The sequence below is a fragment of the Carassius carassius genome, chromosome 37 (assembly GCF_963082965.1).
Source record: "Carassius carassius chromosome 37, fCarCar2.1, whole genome shotgun sequence".
NCBI lineage: Eukaryota > Metazoa > Chordata > Actinopteri > Cypriniformes > Cyprinidae > Carassius > Carassius carassius.
The window spans coordinates 25,988,274-26,011,627 of NC_081791.1; the positions used below are offsets into that span (position 1 = coordinate 25,988,274).

At 37.1% G+C, this 23,354-nt stretch overlaps 1 pseudogene; it reads right to left on the reverse strand.

Annotated features, from left to right (window-relative positions):
• Positions 1-1,389: 1,389 nt before the first annotated feature.
• Positions 1,390-20,395, reverse strand: LOC132118692 (uncharacterized; annotated as a pseudogene).
• Between the last annotated feature and the right edge of the window lie 2,959 nt (positions 20,396-23,354).

Genomic DNA, 23,354 nt, shown 5'->3' on the forward strand with positions numbered 1-23,354 from the left:
CAAATAGGTTGTTTTATATTTAGTTTAACTATATTAATGTTATAAGTTAAGATTAACAAGAAATATTTTAACTGCTACTATGTAAAAGTAATATTTCTGTAAAAAAGCACCTTATTTGTTTAAAGTGTTTCCAAACCAAATGTGACCCTGGACCACAAAACCAGTCTTAAGTGTACATTTTTCGAAATTGAGACTTCATACATCATCCAAAAGCTGAATAAATAAGCTTTCCATTGATGTATGGAATACTGAGAAAATCGCCTTTAGATTACATTTTGATATAGCAGTACTTTTGAATGAAAAAAAGTGCACACAATACACTACTTTTGAATGCATTATTAGTTTTGTGTATTGCGATTCAAATCAAACCTATGCCCTAGGTCTTTAATAATAATGCATTTTAAATCGTGCAGGGTATCCATTAACATTTATATTTGTGATTAATCGCAGTACTTTAAAATTAAAAAAGTGCACAATACACTACTTTTGAAAGCATTATTAGTTTTGTGCATAACAATGTGATTAATTGCAATTATATATATATAATTAATATATATATATATTGGGCATATTATACACAGAGACTAAATAACAGCACAAATATTTGGACTGTCTCTTATAATATACTGGGCTGATTATACTTTATTATAAGTATAATTATATAATTATGATAATATTACAATAAATGTATCTTAATGTAATAATTGTTATTACATTATGAGCTCAAGATTAAATTACATTTTGAGAAAATTATTACATTATGAACCTTTTATTAATGTAATGTAATACTTATTATGTGCAGTTTTTACATTATGTGCAGTTATTATATTATGAGTTGCTATAAACCATGGTTTTGCTACAGTCACAGTTTAACCATTGTATTTGTAGTAAAACTGCTAAAAAAAAAAAAAAAAAAACCCTGCTAAAAAATCCCCGTTCTAAATCAAAAGATTCACGAACCTCAGCTCAGATACAATCAGCCCGCTATTCCTCAGATAAAATAGCCCTGCGTCTGACAGGAAGCACTTTCTTTACTCGTCTGAGGAGACTCATGAAGCAGCGCTGAAGGTTTCTGAAGTGACTCTGGCCTCATCTGACCCAGACTGACCCTGACGACTCAACCTCTGTGGATGAGCTCCTGTCCACCAGATGGCAGTGTTTACAAGATATCCACTACATCAAACCTCTGGGACTGTCCACACTCACAGATTTACCTTATTAATCATACACAAGACACACACACAAACATTACTTGTGGATTATTGTGATGTTTTTTATCAGCTGTTTGGACTCTCATTCTGATGGCACCCATTCACTGCAGAGGATTCACTGCTGAGCAATAATATATAATAAAATACACAAATTTATTACAAGGTATAAAATAATTGTAATAAACATGACGAATGACAGTAAAATGTACATTTAATTTTTGGATTACATAAAATATGACATTCAAAACTGTTAACCTAGATTGTCAAGTGAAAAACTGGAAATAAAAGATTTTTGTTACAGAAATGATATGACGATGTCTGTGAGATATGGTTTGAGTTGCTGATGGTCACTCTTTGGTATCTCTGCCACGGCAGATTATGTTGAAACTCTGAGGAAAGTGAAAAACACCCATGACCCCATCCATGCCTATGGACTGTGCCTCGGGCGGCCAGGAGAAATGAATCCGCTGTAGGAGAGACGTGATGTACAAGAAGAGCTCGGTCCTCGCCAGAGTCTCCCCGAGACAGACCCTCGGACCTGATAACAAACACACAAATCATTACAGTAAATCTTCCTGATGGTTAAATCGGTTTATTAATTTGACAAACAGTTGACTCACCCAATGAGAAGGCGATGAAAGACTCTGGTTTGAAGAAGTTCCCATTCTCATCCAAGAAATTCTCCGGGTTAAAGGCGTCCGGATGCTTCCAGTGCTCCTTATCACTGAGAATTGCTGCTAAGTTTGTCATGATCATAGTTCCCTGTACGAGGAAAGTTCAGCAGAGTTGAATTAAACTTTTCAAAAATTAAACACTTAACCCATACTCAGAAATATGAAGATGGTACAACAGCTTGTCACTGGAGCAGAACCTTCTTTGTACCTTCTTTATCCCTAAAGGGTTTAAAATAGTAACATATGAGTACATATTACTACTCTAATGTACAAATATGAAAACTTTAGGGGTAATGAGGGTACACAGCTTGTCCCTTTGATGGTTCTGCCCCAGTGACAAGCTGTTGTAGCCCTAAAGGTAAATCCACTCTCTGACAGCAGGTGGCACTTATGGATCAGCAGAAATAAAGCTTTTTTTCCTAGTAACAGCTGTAAACAAAGCAGCACTGCCTGACAAACACCATTTTTTTTTTAGGTATTACATGGAGTGAAGATAAAAAGCAAATGCCATCAAAACTTTTCTGAAGATATTTGGTTCCCCCATATGCAATCACAGAATTTATTAATTCATACATTCTTCATAGAATTTCTCTCAGCACTGTGCCTTACATTATGTTTTCATAGAAAATGAAACCCATACTGCATGTTGCATCTGCATGAGATTTTAAATAACTTTCCCTAATGCTAAGCAGTATTCATTGCAAGTTTTTTCCAAATCCCAATAATCAAATAGTCTATGGTTTTACGGAGAAATGTGAAATGGTAATGATTTATCATCAAACCATAACTGTGTCATCACAGTGTGAATTCCTTCTTCCACTAAAACCTTCTTACATAATTTCATATTTATAAAATTAATTTAGGTGACTGGATAAGTAAGGTTTGATTTGTTTTGGTTTGTTGGAATAAAAAAAAAATACAATCTTAATCTAATTTCTTTGTTCTTAGATTAATCTACTTTTTATATTATGTAAAAAAAAGTTTTATTATGATATCTGCTGATATTTCTGATATTCTTTATACACACCCTCAAGTCATGTTGTTCATCAACAAATTGTTTAACAGTTTTTTTCTGGATCAACCTATTCATTGAAAATATCTTAATAAAAATAATGTGTTGTTCCTAACATATTGCTAAGGAAAAGAATGTGTGAATAATTCATTTATCAGGGGCAGTTGTGGCCTAATGGTTAAGAGTCTTGTATCATGAAGGTTGTGGGTTTGAGTCCCAGGTCCAGAAGGAATTGTAGGCAGGGGGAGTGAATATACAGCACTATCTTCCACCCTCAATACCACGACTGAGGTGAGACCCTTGAGCAAGGCACTTAACCCACAAATGCTCCTCGGGCACCACAGCATTATGGCTGCCCACTGCTCCGGGTGTGCGCACTTAGATGTGTTAAATGCAGAGCACAAATTTCAAGTATGGTTCGCCACACTTCACTTAACTTTATTTATGCTCCATTCATTACCTTGGGAATGTCGTATCCTCGTAGTTTTGTTGGCTGAGTCGTTTCATGAGTCACTCCAAGAGGTGCAATGTTGGCACAGCGTTGAATCTCGTGAATAGTGGCATATGTGTACGGTAGTTTGTCACGGTCATCCATGCTGGGCAAGCGGTCGTAACCCAGCACCCGAACAATCTCCTCATGACATCGCTCTGTGTTGTGCAAAAAAAGGGAAGTAGATTTGCATTTTCTGAAGGAAACAGTGGCAACAAAACAATGGTGTCACATTTAAGATGTATTGTTTTAAATATTAAATATATTTAATTTGAAAACATTGGGACAAACATTGGAAAACTATGTGCCCACTGTTAGCGTTTAGCTTTAGCACCTTGTAGATCTGGGTTTTGAATCAAGTAGATGAGCCCCATCTGATAGTGTTCGCTGTTGTGTCAGTTCCAGCCAGAAACAGGTCAAGTGTTGACATAACCATGTTCTCCTCATGAAACGTGGAGCCCTCGTTAGACTTTTGCTGCTCCAGATGAAACAAATCCATCAGTTTACTGAAGCTACATGGATAAATGAGAACCATTCTTTCATTAATAGGGACCTCACTTTCTTGATCTCCAGCAGGTAGGCATCAATGAAGTCTCGAGGGTTGTCTGGATCCAGAGTTTCCTTGTGTTCTCTTATTTCATCCCGGATGAAACCCAATAGCTCAGTGAAGTTCTGCAGGATCTTCTGGTGTGGCCCAGGGAAATGCTTGATGAAGGGGACTAAGTTTAAAATCTGAGATAGAAAAAAAATTATAAGATCATTGAGGAAATTATGGAACATAATGTATCATTCCCATTCCTTGTTTGTAATCACTACGGGTCACATGACTCACCACCTAACTAACATTAAAATTCTGCAAATAATTATTTTCAAACAGGGTGACCATTATCAATAACAAATAAATGAATTAAATAAAATAGAAAAATGAAAAAAAGAAGAATTTGATCATACCTGTCCCGCAGCTGACCCTGTGAGCATGAAGTGATTATTCAAGATTTTCAGAAGGTATGAGAAGCGTTTGTTATCATAGTCGAAGCGCTCTCCAAACACGATGGAGCAGATAATGTTAGAAACCGCATTCTGTATGTCATGCTGTGGGTCCATAGATTTGCCTAAAAACATACATCAATATGTGTGAAAAAAAGGCTAGTGCCAGTTTATATTCAGTCCAATTAGAATAAAATTTAGAATTTTATTTATAAAAATAAATTTTTAAAGTCAATATTATTAATGTACAAATGGTTTCAGAAAGTGTTTTTAGAAAGACTTGGATGTTGTTTGACCTTTGAAAGCACAGGTGAGCTTGTCTGCATCCCAACACTGTGGAATGAGTTCAAATAGAGCATAAACACTTCATACCTTCTACTTTAAGCATTTCAGAAATCAGATAACGGCTTTCCTCTAACACATGATCTTCTACTGATTTCTTCCCCAGGCCAAAATTCCTGAGTGTGTGCAGAGCAAAGCGTCTCTGCTGTCTCCAGGAGTGACCAAACGTGACCATTATAATACCTAAGATAAAAAGGGAACAAAGCATTAAGATGTGGTTTACAGTGAATTTAGAATAGCTAATTGTTAGGCATGACACAATACAGAGTAAATAAATGTAAGGGGTTAGAACAGCCAAAAATGAAAACACTGTCATTAATTACTCATGTCGTTCCAAACAAGCAAAACCTATGGTCAACTTCGGAACACAAATTAAGATTTTTATTTTTGATGATTACGTTGATTACATTTAGGGAAAAGTGTGCATGTGCATCGTGCTACACTCCAAAATGGGTGAAGATGTGGGAGAATGGGCGTGGGTGTTGAATAAATTCATGTATTTTTTTTCCTTAGTGCACAAAAATTAAACTCATAGAAACTGAAGTTTAGCCACTGATGTCACATGGACTGTTTTACCGATGTCCCCACTATGTTTCTGGGTCTGAGCATGGGAACATGTCAGTTGTGTTGCTGTCTATGAAGGGTCAGAGAACTCTCAGATTTCATCAAAAATATATTATTAATACTTTATTAAATAAATACAAATAATTAATTTAGCTGAAATACATAATACACGCACAGAATACATTGACTGCATCCTAAAAAAAAACACTTTTCTCTTTGCTTAATCCCTCCCTATCTAGTTTGTACTCATCTAAATCTCTGAAAGGTGCTGTATTACGAGCACTTCCTGTGTTTATTTGCCTCTTTAAAATAAGTGTTGTTTCCCTCAATTGTAGGTCTAAGTTGCTTTGGATAAAAGCGTCTGCTAAATGAATAAATGTGAATGTGGAACCGCAGCAACACAAATGCAGTAGTGCATACTGATTTAAAGGGATGGTTCACTTTGAAATTAAGGACCCACTTTATATTAAGTGGCCTTAACTACTGTGTAGTTAAATTGTAATTATTAATTTGGTACAATGCACTTATTGTGTACATACATGTTTTTACATTGTACTTATATTTGAAAAATATCTGCACATAATTACATCTGTAATTAATTTCTGTAATTACATGTATAATTACACGTTGACCCATCCCTTACACCTTAACACACCCTTAAACTTATCCATACCACCAAATCTGTCCCTAACCTTACCTGTTTCCCACCTCAATAGCAGCAAAAAAAAAGTTGCAATACAATATGAACACAATAAGCACATTGTATTTATTTTTTGATGTAAGTACATAGTAGTTAAGGCCACTTAATATAAAGTGGGACCGAAATTAAATTTTGATATGTTTTAGCTTACCTCAAGGGCATCCAAGATGTAGGTTTCTTTGTTTCCGCAGTATTTCCCATTTTGATATTTTTAGGTCAAATCGTTCTTGTCTGTGACTCATGTAATGGAGGTCTATGGTCACCACCACCACCAAGAGCAGACTAAGACAGAGCACGTGCACACGTCACACATCAGGAAGCACTCGCACCCTCAGATCAGTTGGACGTGGTTGTGTAGAAGAGGTCAAAACATTATAAATACTGTTCGTTTTCTTCCACAAACTGCTCGTTTCGTGTCTTAGGTCATCAATGTGTACTTACGATGGGGAATTGTTTAATTTAAACTTCTCTGTGCATGCTCTTTGAGGTGGTGACCATAGACCTCCATTATATGAGTCACAGACAAAACGGTTTGACCTAAAAATATCAAAATGGGAAATACTGCGGAAACACAGAAACCTACATCTTGAATGCCCTTGAGGTAAGCTAAAACATACCAAAATTTAATTTGAAAGTGAACTATCCCTTTAACAAGGTTACAGGTGTATGGCATCGAATGGATATCAACCAATCATAATCAATGACCGGAACTATCCGTTTTATAACCGACCATCTCGAATCTGATTAAGTACTAAACACATTTAAGCAAAGCAAAGGGACATAGTGTCATTGGCTCTCAACAAAATAACCCAAATGTACAGTTTCTTTAGTGGAATCTACTGTGAAAACCACCCTTTGCTGTAAAAGAGTACTATAAAGCATAGAATGATATAGTATAAAAAAACACATTTCAAAAATCTAAATAACGTTTTACTAACCAAGTCCCTTGGATAGCCAGTCTACAAGAGGAATAAATGGTCTTCCAGAAAAGGCTTCCTGAACAAAGGCTTCCTTAGTGACCTGGATTGTATTCAGGATTATCATTGGTTTCCTCCCAAAATACACAGCAGACATTTCTCCATACTGAGATAGCTGCTCGGAGAAGATCCACAGCAAATTTAGTGCATCTGAATTTTAAAACAGGTATGAATTAAATGTTAAATTCCTACCAGAAACAGCAAAGACTTACTGATCTAAAAGCCTCAAGTGGCTTCTTAAATCTTGGTATGGTTCCCACAAAAGGCAGAGGTCTGGGACCAGGTGGAATTTGACCACTGCATGAATTAATCCTGAAGATCTCAAACAGAACCATAAAGATCAAGCCCAGAAACAGAGCCAGGCAAACAGAGGTCAGGTCTAAGTTCATCAGAGTAGTCCACATGATGACAGATTCATTCCAAGACAAACACAAGAGCAACAAAGACTGGTGAGCTTTATAAAAGCAAAAGCGGAAGAAGGTGGAGACATTGGAAGAGTTGGACTTGCAGTTAACCCTTTCAGTTGTGTTGATACAACGGATTAGATAAATACATATATGAGTAGCCTACCTTTAAAATCCCATGCATTGAGCATAAAAATAAACTAAAGAAATAAATCTATCATTAAGATGCATTTAACTTCTAACTATTGCTTTCAGAAAAATTAAAAGTCTACAATCCATACCATGACTCTCTGCAGTGAAAAAGTGATGTTATCTGAATTAGGGAAGAAAAATGCACAGATTAAACACTGTTCATCTGTGAAAACTGTTAAAATTCTGTAAGCAACAGAATATTTTATATAATCTATGAACAATCATAATGGTTTCCTTGTACCAGAAGAACAAACTTAACAAAAGACATAATGAATGTTGTAAATAAATTATTGACTACCTTACAGATGTCTAATCAGAAATAATAATTGTTCCTCATTCACATGATGCAAGAGGCATGTAAAGGTGAAAAAAGAAAAAGAAAAGGAAAAGAAAAAAAGTACAACAAAGACAAAGGTGAGGAATTCATTCACAATGAAGTTGATGCAACCTCAAGCAACACAACATTCCACATTTCCACATTCCATCCCACACAGAAAAATGGGTCCAGCAGGGGCGGAGTGGCAATCGGGACGATCGGGACTTTGCGGCGGTTGATGAATTTTCATGATCGGCCCATTATAAATTATTCATAACGGCCGTGAGATCGGCCCATTATAAATTATTCATAACGGCCGTGAGAGTGGCCGGAGCGGGAGCGCGGCGGCCAGCACTGTATTTCTCAGTCATAGTTACCCCCCTGCACACTCATCTCATCTCCCCCGTCATATTCTTCATACAGAACTTTCATGGTCACAAAAAAAAAACAAAAAAAAAAACGAGTATTTAATTCATTTGTTTGTTCTTAAATTAACATAGAATGGAGTAAAACCTCCTGGGAATGGGGAATTCGTTTATCCAATGAACCGATTGCAGGTCAAGTCTGTTTACAGAAATGTAGGGAGATAATGAGCGCCCCCTGCCCCCTCCTCTAATGGCATGACCCAAAAATGGCACACGCCAGACTAGAGAGAGAGAGAGAGAGAAAGCGCAAAAATTCTAAAAAAATAAATAAATAAATTGAAGGTCAGGAAGGATTAGCGTGGTTGCAAAACATTTAACGATACCCCCATGGAAGGCAAGAAGAGAAAACACAAAGGAGGGGCCGAAAAGGCCAGAATGAAGAAGAAGCGGATGCTGGAGGAGAATGCATCAAAGTGCTCAAAGATTACGGATTTATTCCGAAATCAGGCGTCAACAGGTGAATTGACAGAAAAAACAGTGGCGCCACTCAAGCATTAACGTACGTTATTGCTAGCCGCCCGTGAACTAGCACAAGCTAGTAAATGTTGGTAGCCTAATAATAATGACTAATTTAATTAGTGGTAGGTAGACAGTGGTGTGTGTATTATATATATTCATACTATAATGACGTCGCCAACGCCAATTAATAATCAGTAACACTTTATAATAAAAGTTAAGTTGTAAGTAATTTATAAGTGGTTAGTTTATGATAAACTATATAATTTACATTAACATTCATAAATGATTAGCAAGTGATATGCTCATATTTTATGTATGTTTTGAACGAAAGTTTACATCGTATGTTTCTTCGGAATCAGCCAGCGCGAAGGACGACTATATTCCGATTGGTTGCTGGCGTTTTGCCGCTGAACCGCGTCATAGCTCATTATTACCGTACAGTTGAGCCACTTTCAACTCTCGGATTGACGCTCTGGTCACTCAAAGTGCAACGTCAAGGAATTTGACGCTCCTTGCAGCTGAGAGAAGCCAGCTTCCATTGAAAATGAATGACTTCCGGTAACTTTGGAAGCTCAAGTCAGCGGTGGTGTGAACGCCTCTCACGTGGCGTTGTCAAGGTAGCAATTTCACTGGATCTAAACAAATCAGTCTAACCATAGACCACGTGACCAGTAGCGGTGGCTTTCTTAATATATTTAAAATAATTTTGCAAGGGTTATGACGTTAGTGGTATATTTTTTTGCATTTTTTTTTTGACCACCGAGGGCCGGTGGTTTACGAAATTTCCCGGTAGATTTTTTGGTCCCACTCCGCCCCTGGGTCCAGGTCACCCTCAGTTAAAATCTGTATTTTATACCATGGTATATGAATATAGTAATCATTCAGTTCAACATCATTATGGAATTTCACTGTCATAACACTGGCTGGTTACCGATTAGAGCAGAGCAGTGGAAGATTTCTCTTTTGTTTTTGATTTGCTTCAGTGACAGACTGTAGCAGGTTTCACTTTAAATGCAGTGCTGTCTCTTTAATACTTGATGCACATGACTCAGATCTGACACACATCCAAACTATTTGCAATCATTTAAGAATTAAAACACCAAAAATGGCCATTTTGACAATTTTGTGTGTTTTTGCCTGCTGAAGCATAAAAGAGAACTTAATGCGCTAATGGCACTGTCTGAAGCCTGTTCGCTTTGTGTGTGCACATGTCGGATACCTATGTTCATGGAGAGCTAGCTACATAACAGACAGCGCACCAGCACTCAATTAAGTTCTATTTTGTGTCTTATTGTGCTTGATAGCATATTCATAAAGTCTATTAATACTACTAATGATGAAAGCTTTTAAATCTTCGGCAATCTGAATTTTTTTTATTTTTTTTGGTGTGGCTCAAGTCAAACACCTGAAAAAGGAAATGGCTAGATATAACTATGCTGCATCAACTGCAGTCCTGCTACTGGAACACCACCTTCCTGCAGAGTTTAGCTCCAACTGGCTCTTAAACACCAGATTGATTAGCCTTTTCAAGTAAGTTTAAGAGTTTGAGTTAAACTCTTTAGGAAGGTGAACCTGTAGGAGGAGGACTGGACATCCCTGGTTAAGTGATTGCCTACAACCTAACATGATTGACCTTATTAACCTAAACAATTACATTATAAAATTTTCTGATGATACAACTATACTTAGTTTGCTGACAAATACTTCAGATGTCGGTATGTACAAATCAGAGATAGAAGGGGTTGTGCAGTGGTTTGAGGAACATAACTTGATGTTTAATTTAAAAAATAAAAATAAAGAAATGATCTTTGACCCGAGGTTGGTGGCTGATCATAGTCCAATTTTAGTTAATGAGGAGGAAGTTGAGCACGTAACAACATATAAGTATAGGTATCTACTTTGATTTTCAGCTGCAGTGGAGTCATCAAGTGGACTATGTACACGAGCTAGAAGGCTCAGGGTCTATGGGGTGGATAAAACTATCATGTTACTATTTTACAGATCAGCTATTGAATCTATAATATGTTATGGTCTTACAATATTGGCAATTTGACTGTTAAACTTAGGTCACAACTTCAAAATGTGGTTAGAAGAGCTGGAAAAATAACTGGTATGTTGTCTCCACTTTATCTTCAGGAAATTTTTGAGAGGTCTTTTAGGAAGCAGAGTCTTAAAATTATTGGTGACCCAAGCCATATTCTCCATAAGGAGTATGAGCTAATGCCCTCGGACAGGAGATATATAAACAGAGAACTTAAACAGCATAGGATGAATTGGACATGTTTTTTGAGCTTATCAATGCAGTATTCAAAGAGAGGCGTGAAGCAGCATGTTTGAAGTTTGTTTCAAACTCTGACTCAAATGGACAAGGTGTGCACATGATTGAGACTCTACAGCACCTCTGAACTTGGAAAATGTTCAAACAGATCCTGAAATTCTCAATAACCTTTTCATTTGAGCATTTCTGTCACACATTCCTCCAAATATTTCTTCCCCAGGCCAAAGTTCCTGAGCGTGTGCAGAGCAAACTGTCTCTGCTGCCTCCAGGAGTGACCGAATGTGGCCATTACGATACCTTTATATGAGAGAACAGACCTTTAGAGTTAACAGGATATACATAGACGAGATGAACAAAGACAGAGAGACGACTTAAATTCATGCATAGCCCTAAATTGGCTGATAGAATCTTAGATTTAGACGTGCTGTAGACAGCTTGAGACTCACTCTAATCCAGACCAAGACCACATTTACACGGTCTTAAAAGGTTTCAAAAGACAGACATAAAGATCAAACTTCACTGGCTGGTTGATCAAGACCACCTTTTATAGGTACCAAAAACCATGCAAGAAAATGCTTTAAGGTTTACATTCCAGCATGGTCTGCCATAATATCTACTAAATAGTGGAGAGCCATTAGTTCCACAATTTATCAACAAATTTTTATTTAATTGAAATTTGGATGTACTAAAATACTCTACAACACCAAATAATTTTCAGCAAAAGTCAGCAGGAGTCTAGGTTTTTTCCTCTGATTGTCTCTCACACACACACACAAACACACACAAACAAATGCGCTCTCGCACAGCTGAACTCATTCTCAATCAGCGCTTACTCTCCTGGCTATTAGTTATATTGCTACTAATCTTTGTCCTGTTAGTACGTGTATCAGACGATTTACTGCTCCGGATTTCCTGTGCCAAGTCTGGTTCTCTGTTATTTGGTGCCCAAGGCGAGAGAGAACCCCCACCCCCCCGGGAAAAAGAAACTCCACAGTTAATCCATAGTTAATCATTCTTTATTTTAAATGTTCACACAACAACTCTTTAAAAGCAACAACCTGAAGGATACAGTAGAAAACAACAGAGAAGCATTAAGATCTCACCTCAAGGAAAAGCAGTTATAGTGTTTTCATTTTATTACGTGTTTTCATTTACCCCATCATTTAAAGCGCTAAAACCAGTTGTCAGATGTTTTCGCGCCACTCCCGGTTGCTGAGCAGCTGAGTTTGACAGCTGCCTGTCAGAGTGACTCAGTTGTTTTTTAGGATTGTAAATCTAGTAAAAGAAATGGACAAATACAAGCAGTGTGTGGACAGTGCACAGTAAAAGTGTACAGCGTGTGCGCAGCTTTCATAATACGATACATACATTTAATTAACTTTTTTTTTTTAATTCTGCAATTTTGCGCCCCGTCCAGCAGATGGCGCCCCAGGCGGCCGCCTGTGTCACCTGTCGGCAAAGCCGGCCCTGCCTGGTGGAGTCTGCGCTTGTCTATACCTGCGAGTACTACCTGACCGCTTGGTTTCTGTTCGGATAGCGTTTTTCCTGCTCTGTGATCTCCAAGACGACCTGTGATCGACAGCCTGTGTTGCATTTACTCTTTTTCGTTCAATAAATTTTCAACCAGCTTTCGCTTTTGGGTTTATTTCGAACTGTGACAATATCCTCCAGTTACTCAGATTAGAATTGGGAGGCCTTCCTGAAAAAGATGAAGAATTTTTGACCTGGGCTTCCTTCACAACTTCCATTTTATTGAAGAGTATTGCTGGCTTTCTTCCAAAATAGACAGTGTTTATCTTTCCATACTGAGATAACCGCTCAGAAAAGATATCACAGCACTTCAACACAACACACTGTCATACCTGCGAATGAAGTCAACGCATACATTTTATAGAGTAAGGTGAACATGATACCTCTTTCAACAAAAGCAAAGACTCTTTATTTAAGCAAACACTCACAGATCTTATGAACTCCATTGGGTTTTAAAAAAAATATTTAATGGTTCCTGCAAAAGGCAGCGGTCTGGGACCAGGTGGAGTTTGACCTCTGTAAGAATTCATCTTTAAGGTCTCAAACAAAACCTCAAAAATAAAGCCTAGAAACAGAACCAGGCCCACAGAGGCTAAGTCTCACTAGATAAGAGTTGTCCACATGATGACAGATTAATTTCAAGACAAACATGAGCAGATGACCGTGAGCTTTATAAAGACAAAGGATAAAGTTGGAATGTCACTTGATATTCCCGGTTCATGTTTTTGCAAGTTGTATAGTTATGCAAGAGGTCTGGAAAGTGATGGAAAGGTGACAGTGAAATGGCGATTTCCCACTCCACCCATGCCTTATTCTATTTCCTTATACTTTAGAGTATATTTATTTTTTGTATTTGCGTGTATAACATATACTGAAGGTTTTATTAAATATTGTCAAAAGGATCTGTATTATATGAAAACTTTGATTTTAATATAGCACATACTGTAAATACATTAACTCAACCAGTTCAGCTATTTCAAGCATGCACCCAAACAGGATGTGTTGCAGCTCCATGTGAATTTGAGCCATAAATGCAAGATATAAATCTGGTTTCCGCAAGTATAAGCCTGACTTAGGTTGTAATATAAGCAGTTATATGAAAGATTACATCATAAGAAAAAAACTTTATAATTTATAGTGGTATTACAACAGATTCCACACTATACAACAATTACAGCATCTTTTTTTCAAAACAGTAACTATTAAACTAGAATATAATCTTTCAGGGCTAAAAATATTAACATCAATTTGCAGACATATTTATAAACTGATAGAAACTTTGAAAACTTGTGTAAATGTTGGAAAGTGTACTGATGGATCACTCTGTGGATCCTCTGCTGTGGCAGATGATGTTGAATGGCTCAGGAGAGCGGACTAAACTGACAATCCCATTCATGTCTGGCCACTTCGAATCAGGTGGCCAGGAGAAACGAATCCACTGTAAGAGAGAAGTGACGAAGAGGAAGAGCTCTGTCTTAGCTAGGGTCTCACCGAGACAGACCCTCGGGCCTGATAAATGGAGATAATCAACAATCGTATCAACCTACTTGTTTTCACTCTAAGTCTACTTAAGTCATATTCAAAGGTGACTCACCCAAGGAAAAAACGAGGAAAGACTCAGGTTTGAAGAAATGTCCATTATCATCTAAGAAGTTCTCTGGGTTAAAGGTGTCTGGGTACTTCCAGTGCTCCTTATCAGTTAAAATTGCTGTTAAGTTGGTAAATATCACAGTGCCCTAGAAACACAACATGTGTTATTGAAAACAATTTCAATTAAGAAACACAAGACAGCTATGCTCCATTCATTACGTTGGGAATGTCGTATCCTCGTAGTTTTGTGGGCTGAGTCGTTTCATGTAAGCCGCCAGAGGGTGAAATGTTGGCACAGCGTTGAATCTCGTGAACAGTGGCGTATGTGTACGGTAATTTGTCACGGTCATCCATGCTGGGCAAGCAGTCATAACCCAGCACCCGAACAATCTCCTCATGACATCGCTCTGTAATGAACAAAAAGGTGATGAGTAAAGGTTTTACTTCAAAGCTACAAAAGAACAATAGGAGAGCCATGAACTGGCAGCTGTTAAGATACGCATTTGGGCATACTTAAGTCTTTGGTTGTGCAACTCAGAATTAATAGTTAAATGAATGTGGAAACATTGTATAAATGAGATTTGAGAGCGGTGAAGAAGGGCATTTTCAGTGAATAATGAAAACAACTTTTTCTGTTCTTCAGACAAAGCTATTACCTTTTATAGAAGACAGAATTCTGACTTTTAGGTGAACTAAACCTTGGACTGTATGCAAAAGAATAGAACACTTTATGACCTTCTCAAATTTATATCTACATTTACTCACTTGGCAGTAGTTTATATTCAAAACAGCTTAAGGGAACATGTAAGACATGCATAAATTATCAGTTCATGCACTCCCGGGGTATAATTTCTATCAACTTGGAATCTCCTAGCAACATAATCTACTGTTTGAGCTACAGATTGCTGACAATATTAAGGCTAAATAGCACCTTGTACATCTGGGTTTTGAGTCAAGTAGATGAGCCCCCATCTTATGGTGGTCGCTGTGGTGTCGGTTCCAGCCAGAAACAGGTCAGATACTGACATAACCATGTTATCCTCATGAAATGTGGAGTTCTCGTTGGACTTTTGCTGCTCCAAGAAAAAAAAATGCATTTCAGTTTAACCAAGCATATCTAGTTCCTTAGCATCTTACTGTAATTTCACCCTTGGAATATTGTTGGTCCTGCAAAAAAAAAATCAGTCAACAACTCAGAGTTAGGACTGGGAATGAAGCTCTGACTATCTACCATCAAAGAGTGGATAATATTGGTCATGATGATCTCACTTTCTCAATCTCTAGCAGGTAGGCATCAATAAAGTCCCGTGGACTGTCTGGATCCAGAGTTTCTCTGTGTGTTTTGACTGCTTCCTTGATGAAAGCCTTCAACTCTGTTGCATTCTGGTAAATTTTCTGGTGTGGTCCTGGCAAATGTTTGATGATGGGAAGCAAGTTAAACACCTGGAAAAGAAAATGGCTACATATAACTACTACGCTGCATCAACTGCAGTAGTCTCCAGTTCTGCTTCTGTAATTCCACCTTCATGCAGAGTTTATCTTCAACCAGCTCAAAAACACCAGATTGATCAGCCTTTTCAAGTTAGTTTGAGAGTTTGAGTTTAACTCTTTAGGAAGGTGGACCTCCAGGAGCAGGACTAGACATCCCAGGTCAAGTAATTGCCTACAGCCTTAATGAACATGATTGACCTCCTGATCCAGTTGGATACTGGGATAGTCATAAGCTAAAACATATTTAGTACTTGTTCATACCTGTCCAATAAGTGACCCTGACTGAATGATGTTCTCCTTCAAGATTTCCAGAAGGTATGCAAAGCTCTTGTTATCATAGTCGAAACGATCCCCAAACACAATGGAACAGATAATGTTGGATACGGCATTCTGTATTGCATGTTGGGGGTCGAAAGACTTGCCTTCAACAAAGAAAAGCATGTGTTAGTCTCTGTCAAGTACTGATTTAATGCTTTGAAGAGAATCTTGACAAGTAAATTATTTTAAATTGACATTACAGCTGGCTTTTTTAATAAAAACAGATCTGGTTTAATGGCATTTTAAGTCAACCTAAATACTGAGCAAGAATTATAAAGGATGTCATTGTGAGTCTACAATGCCTCAGAACATTAAAAATGTTCAAACAGAGACTACAATTCTCAATAACCTTCTGATTTGATCATTTCAGGAACCAGGTAGCTGCTTTCCTCTGTCACACGTTCCTCCACAGTCTTCTTCCCCAGGCCAAAGTTCCTTAGCGTGTGCAGAGCAAACCGTCTCTGCTGCCTCCAAGAGTGGCCATATGTGGCCATTACGATACCTTAATATGAGAGAACAAACCTTTAGAGTTAACAGGATATACATAGATGAGTTGAACAAAGACAACTAAAATGGATGCATAGCCCTAAACATCTTGACAACCTACTGTAGGTCTACTAAGTTGACCTTGGCCCCACTGGCTGGCAGAATCTCAGATTTAGATTCACAGTAGACTGCTTGAGGCTCAAATTCAGACCAAGACCAAATTTACATGGTCTTAAAAGGTTTGAGAAGTAACATCAAGATCAAAACTCCAACTTCACTGGCTGGTTGTTCAAGTGATCAAGACCATCTTCAACCAGATACCAAAAAGCATTAAAGAAGATGCTTTTAGCTTTATGTTCCAGCATTGCCAGACATAATAGGGGCTTTTGAACCATGTACTGTAGTTCTAGGAACTCAGATCTAGGAACTAGCCAGCATGGTGGTTCCTAGAGAACCAATTTCTCCCTCAGGCCGTTTTCCTGGCTGCATTCGCAACCGCAGCAGGAACTCTGAAACAGCCGACAATGGCGTCTTTATGCACTGCATTTACAAAGCACTTATATTTGTTGTGGGTAATGTGATAACAGAGATGCAAATGCACGATTGAATCTCATGTCACTGAGGCTGAGAAAAGACCACAGCACTGCAGCTAAATGCCATTATCTCTGTTTTTCACATTCTAGGAGTAAATATTTTACATGGCTTTTTAAAAATGCCGGGTAGCCGGTGTTTTGTAAGCATTTGGCCAAACAGCATGCACTTATATGCTTATACACTTCTTATAGAACTGTTTTAGACCCTACTCTTGTAGAAGATTTTTATTATTCAAAATACGAATTAATCAAGTTCAATCATTGTGAATATTGCCATTTATGTACCAAGGCATTTTGATATTCTAATCATATATTTGACTGTGTGATCAGAAGCCAGGTTGAGAATGGAATGTGCAGACATACGGTTTATGGTAAAACTTCAAAACCTGTTTTGACATGAGACAAAAAATATTACAGGTCCCCTTCCTTTAACCAGAGACAATTTATAAGAGACATGCCACTTCCTCCATCCTCAATACAACTATACAAGGAAAAACCGTAATGGCAAAGATGGCGGTTGTATGCACATGTCCCACCCCTCCCGCTGGAAAGCCAATCATCTGCTTTTAACAGTCAAGCTAACGTTAAACATGGATGTCAACAACAGAGTAGTCAACAGCGGAGCTCTGCAATATTAAAGTTATTTTCCCAACGGAGCCAGCACAATTACAATCTTCTCGTTTTAAGAAGAAAATTAAAAAGAACAAGGAGAGCAAGCTTTTTGGCCATGGCGTTTTGTGAAGCAGTGTTAGCAATGTCGGTACAGAGAAACGTGTGGGTGCGGAGTCGCAGCCAGGAGTGGTGGGATACTGATGTGAGTGGCTTCACTAATACAGAATTCATCAGTTTATCTTCTCGTTCCCGCCTACTTCAACGCAGAATTATGACGTTTATAGCATATCAATGACGTACGGGTCGGATACATGTGGCCTGGCCGTTCAGACGGAGGTTGCATTTCAAAAGATCGGATACGTATCGGATTCAGGACCACATACCCAAGTGGCCTGGGTCACATTTGAAAGATCGGATCTGTGTCGTTCAGACTGTCATGAAAAGATCAGATGCAGGTCGCATAGGGGCAAAAAAAATCGGAATTGGGTCGTTTCAGCCTGCAGTGTGAACGTAACCTATTGCCCATTCATTTAGATAGGAGCCTGATCTTGTTAGTCTGAAATAGCTGCCCGGAGGCGTTGCCAAGATGGCGGCCGAGTGGCACGACTTGCCTAAAAGGACTTTGCTTTAACATAACATAAACTTAGGTTTCCTGTCGGCTTGTAGGAAGCAGACTGGAGGCATAGCCAAAAATGGGTAAACAATGACATGATGAAGGAAATGTATGGAACATGCCTTAAAGAAAAAAAAACTGTATAAAAGAGTGTGCAGACACAGTTTCCCTGCGGGGTCTCTCGGCTTTATTTTCTCTGAACAATAAAGTCTTATCATCTGGCATCAAAACCCCAAGACTTTGAGAATCATTCCTCACAGCATCGGCAGAAGCCACCACACTCTGAAGTAGGAGCTAATTTAGTTCCCCCATACAGAGTTCCGGTGTGAAAGCTGAAATTTGGATGTACTAATATACCCTACAGCACCAAATCATTTTCAGAACAACATATTACTGACCATATCCTTCAGTGACCCAGATTAGAAGTGGTAATTGTGGCCGTCCTGAAAAAGATGAAGCATTTGTGACAAGGGCTTCCTTCGCAAGTTCGACTGTATTGAGGAATATTGATGGCTTTTTCCCCAGATAGACAGTGGTCATCTCTCCATACTGAGGTATCTGCTCAGAGAAGATATCACAGAACTTAAACACAACTAAAGTTTAGACAATAGGTCTCATTCACTAATAATTGCATGGATAATTTCATATTTGTACACACAGGATAACTTCTCATGAAAAATCTCCTCCTAATTCACAATATGTTTGTATGTACATGAATTTGGCGTTCTGGCTAATGCTTTTGATAATGGAAAAACTATGCAAGTATACTATATTTACTGTGTATGTTTCTGAAATTATAGTGTACCTATAAATGTTTTTTTTAAGGTAAAAAGGCCAAGAAACAATTAAATTAAAACTATTGGACTATTTTCCTCTGTAATTACTGTGCAAATATACACTTGTTCTGTGTTTAAGTACAACTTAAGTTCCCCCCTTATTCCATGTATTTACAGTGTAAATACTACATTTGCGGGCTGTAATTTAAAGCGGTGCTTGTTCCCCCCTTGTTCCATGTAGTTACAGGGAAAGTGACTACAACAAAAGTGTTCTGAAACGATTGTTTATCCAGTAGGTCATACATTATATCAGGTAATATATCAATAAACATGGTGGACTGTTTTATTGAATTCAAATATTGTTTGAAATTAACTATAGGCCTAATGCTTGGTTAAATGAACCCAAAATTGGATTTTAAATTAAAATCTAACACATGACAACATATTTGAAAAAACTAAGAACTGAATATGAAATAGATAGGTAGCATAATACAGTGTACTACAGAAGGGGATTGGGGTCAAGCAATAATAATAAAGGAAAGAAGAAAAAGTCATATTTCAAGAGAACAATTCTCAATAAAATGTTGAGAATAAACTTATTAAATTCAGAGAAAAAAGTTATGGTCCGGGGGCACATATATTGGCCAAAAAGGCACTTCCTTGTCAGTGATTAAAGTTTGCTCTGTCTGTGCACACCAATGTGATGGAATGTATTTAAGATAAAATAAAATGTTATTATTTAATAAGTTTTATTATATAATTTATATATGTATTATAATACAATTAATGCAACATGCAACATACTTAGGATGAAATCTAACTTCTTCACATGATAGATTAGTGCTTTTTGCATACGTGTGCTTTTAGTTATTACTATATTTTTCGTAAAAAAAAAAAAAATTTCATCAAATTTCATGATTTGTTCTTAAAATAGTTCATATTCACATTTCACACAGATTTGTGCATACATATGCTTAGTGAATGAGACCCATTGTAGTGAATGATGCCAACATAGCAATCAGATTTCACAGAGCAAAGTGAATTTAAGACATCTTTCTACAAAAACAAAGCCTCTATACTCAAAGCAAACACTCACCGATCTTATGAACTCCATTGGGTTCTTCAAAAAATACGGTATGTTTCCAACAAAAGGCAGGGGTCTGGGACCAGGTGGAGTTTGAGCTCTGTAGGAATTAATCCTAATGAGCTCGAACAAAACTATAAAAATAAAGCCCAGAAACAGAGCCAGGCCCACAGAGGCCAGGTCTAACTTCATAAGAGTTGTCCACATGATGAGAAATTTGTTTCTAGACAAACATGAGCAGCAGACGACCGTGTGCTGTATAAAGACAGAGTGAAAGAGGGTGGAGACTGGGAGTGGGAGTGGGAGTCTGACGTGCTGGTTCCTGTTTTTGTCTAGTTATTATGGTTAAGGCTGCAAGGTTCTAAACATTAAAGACATAAAGAACAAAAATATATGTATCCAGTGAATGGATCTAAATGAAGTTAACTCACTGCAAAGAGGAAAATAAGCTGCAGAAGACAAGTTGTGCAAGTTTAGTAAATAACTGACTAGCTCAAAGATCTAAACTACCATGAAGTTCACCGTTGACACTAAACCTCAGAACAGCCAATGGATATTCTACACCCAAATCTTTTCTTTAGGAATAGTTCGTATCATGTGACCACATCATTTTCACGTTCCCACGAATTAATATCTCGTGGCCACAGCATGACTAAGTGAACTCGGTTGTTAAAACTAGCTTCTTCCACTTGAGACTTCTGGCTAAGGTCAAGCAATACATGCTACGCAAAGGCTTTGAAAGAGTCATTCATGCTTTTATTACGTCGCGATTAGACTACTGTTACTCTTTGTACTGTATGCCGGTTTGGACCAGTCATCAATCCGAAGGCTACAGTTAATGCAGAACGCAGCAGCTCGACTTTTAACCGGGACCAAAAAATGTGAACACATTACACTATTGTATTGGCCTCACTTCACTGGCTACCTGTTTGTTTTAGAATTAAATTAAAAATTGCATTAATTGTTTTTAAATTATTAAAAACAATTAAACTTATTTTATTTATTTTTTAAACTTATATTTGATGGAGCTTCTACATGTCCACACACCCCTCAAAGTACTGAGGTCTTCCGACCAGATGCTCCTCGATGTGCCCAGATCTAGGCAAAAAAAAAAAAAAGGTGACAGAGCGCAGTGGCTGCTCCTAATATCTGGAATAGTCTACCAATTTATGTAAGAAAAGCTCAGACTATTGAAACTTTCAAGTCCTTGCTTAAGACGCATTACTGTGCTTTGGCTTTCAATTCTAGTTGAGCTTTGATATCTTGACCTGTTGGTTTTGTTTGCACTTTGTGTAATATTGTCTGTATAATAATAATATTTTTTTTTTCTTTGTTGGATCTTGTGAAGCACTTTGGTCAATTATGATTGTTTTTAAATGTGCTATATAAATAAAATTGAACTTGATTGAACTTGAACCAAACATGTCCCATCCCAGTCACAGTACAAATCAACAAGTTCTCGAGCTTTGCTACTCTTTTACCTTCATACATACATGAGTGTGAGAAATTAATGACAGAATTTAAATTTTTGAGTGATCTTTCCCTTTAAGTTTACAAATATAGACAAAAGCAAAGCGTAATTTAAAGTACAGGTTAAATCAATACAGAAAATTATTTCGTATTAACCCATTTCACCCTATTTTTATGGAATTTTCATAGAGTGATGCAATTTTGCGTCATAGTTACGTAATGATGTCATGACATCACTTGGAAACTTTTCGCAAACAAATCAATCTGTCTTCAGCTACTTCACCTGAAAATTTGGTTTAGTACTGAATTCATACACATTTTTGAAGCAAAGCTACATAGTGTAGTTTGGCTCTCAATAATAACCATACATTGTTAAAAGTAAAGGTTTTTATTGACATCTACTGTGAAAACCTCCTTTTGGAACCTTTAACTGTAAAAGTGTACTTTAAATATAAGATGAAACAGTATAAAGTCCAAATTTCAAAAATTAAAAAAACATGTTACTGACCAAGTCCTTTGGTTAGCCAGTCTATAAGAAAGAGACATGGTCTTCCAGAAAAAGTTTCCTGATCCAATGCTTCCTTAGTGACCTGGATTGTATTCAGGACTATCATTGGTTACCTTCCAAAATACAGAGTAGACAATTCTCCATACTGAGATACTGCTCGGAGAAGATCCACAATAACTGTATTGACCATATTAGATATGCATGCATCAATGCAATAAGTAACCAATGCCTTAAATATTGCTGAAATAATGCACTATTAGAGACTTTCTAAATGCATCACAAGATTAAAAATTTTTTTTTATCTTGCACATCTATTATTAACCAATGGATCTTCTTGCAGTAAATGGGTGCCATCAGAATTAGAGTCCAAACAGATGATAAAAACATAATAATAGACAAGTAATCCACACCATCAAGTCCATCAACTAACATCTTGTCAAGTGAAAAGCTGCGTGTTTATAATAAATACATTTATCATTAAGATGTTTTTAATGTTGCTTCAGGCTAAAAAAGTAGTCCTCTATACACAATATTGCTTTCTCTATAATGAAAAAGTAATCTCGCCTGAATCAGGAGAGAAACATGCACAGTTCACCCTTTACAAGGGACAATTGTCTTAAATACTTCTAAATAGTTATTGCGTACCTTTCTCTGTTTATTAAGTAGGGCTGTATGATTAAGATAAATCAACATTTTATATTAGGCTAAAGATTTAACAAGATTGCCCATAGCATGTGCTCAGCCTTTGTAAGATGAGCATGCAGCACATCACAACATGTCTATTTGAGAAACATGATCACGTAACTCAACCAGCTTTACGACTTTAACCACATGGACATAATAACTACTGTATAATCTGCTCTTGTACAGAGTCTGACTGTAAATTTACATCTTAATGTTTACTGATAGTGGTGGAAAAAAAATGAAAAGATATTTCCAGCAGATTTAAAAACCTTTATTCTCTAAATGAGAACTGTTCGATTAACCATTGTTTTTCAACTGAATTATAAACACTTCAGTATAGAAATAATATATGTATGCATTTACTATACAATAAAATAGAATTCATAATAAAGTAATTAGAATTAAAAAGCTGTCAAACTGACTGATCCAAACAAGTTAAATTTTAACAACTTTTGATTGCACAAACAAAACAATTATTTGCTTATGCTAAAACAACTGTTCATAACTATAAAGATTTTTTATGCTGTATCAACTGAAAATAAAATGGTTTTGTTCCTTTAATCAGAAT